The sequence below is a fragment of the Engystomops pustulosus genome, chromosome 7 (genome assembly GCF_040894005.1).
Source record: "Engystomops pustulosus chromosome 7, aEngPut4.maternal, whole genome shotgun sequence".
Classification (NCBI taxonomy): Eukaryota; Metazoa; Chordata; class Amphibia; order Anura; family Leptodactylidae; genus Engystomops; species Engystomops pustulosus.
Window position 1 is genome coordinate 21698808 of NC_092417.1, and position 222 is coordinate 21699029.

Consider the following 222-nt stretch of genomic DNA (forward strand, 5'->3'; position numbering starts at 1 on the left):
GTTCCATGTTTATATCACTTTGCAGCCACAGGATTGGACAGGTGTTAACAATTTGGAGTCAAGAAACCAGGGGACAACAATTTAAAGTTCTGACATTTAACTTTATAAGCCAGTGATGGAGAACTTGTTGCAATATCAGGTTTGTGAAATGCCAAGAGTCACATGCTGGGACTACACTTCCCAAGAAGACTTGCACAGCAGGCTGGATGGCAGTGAGCTTCA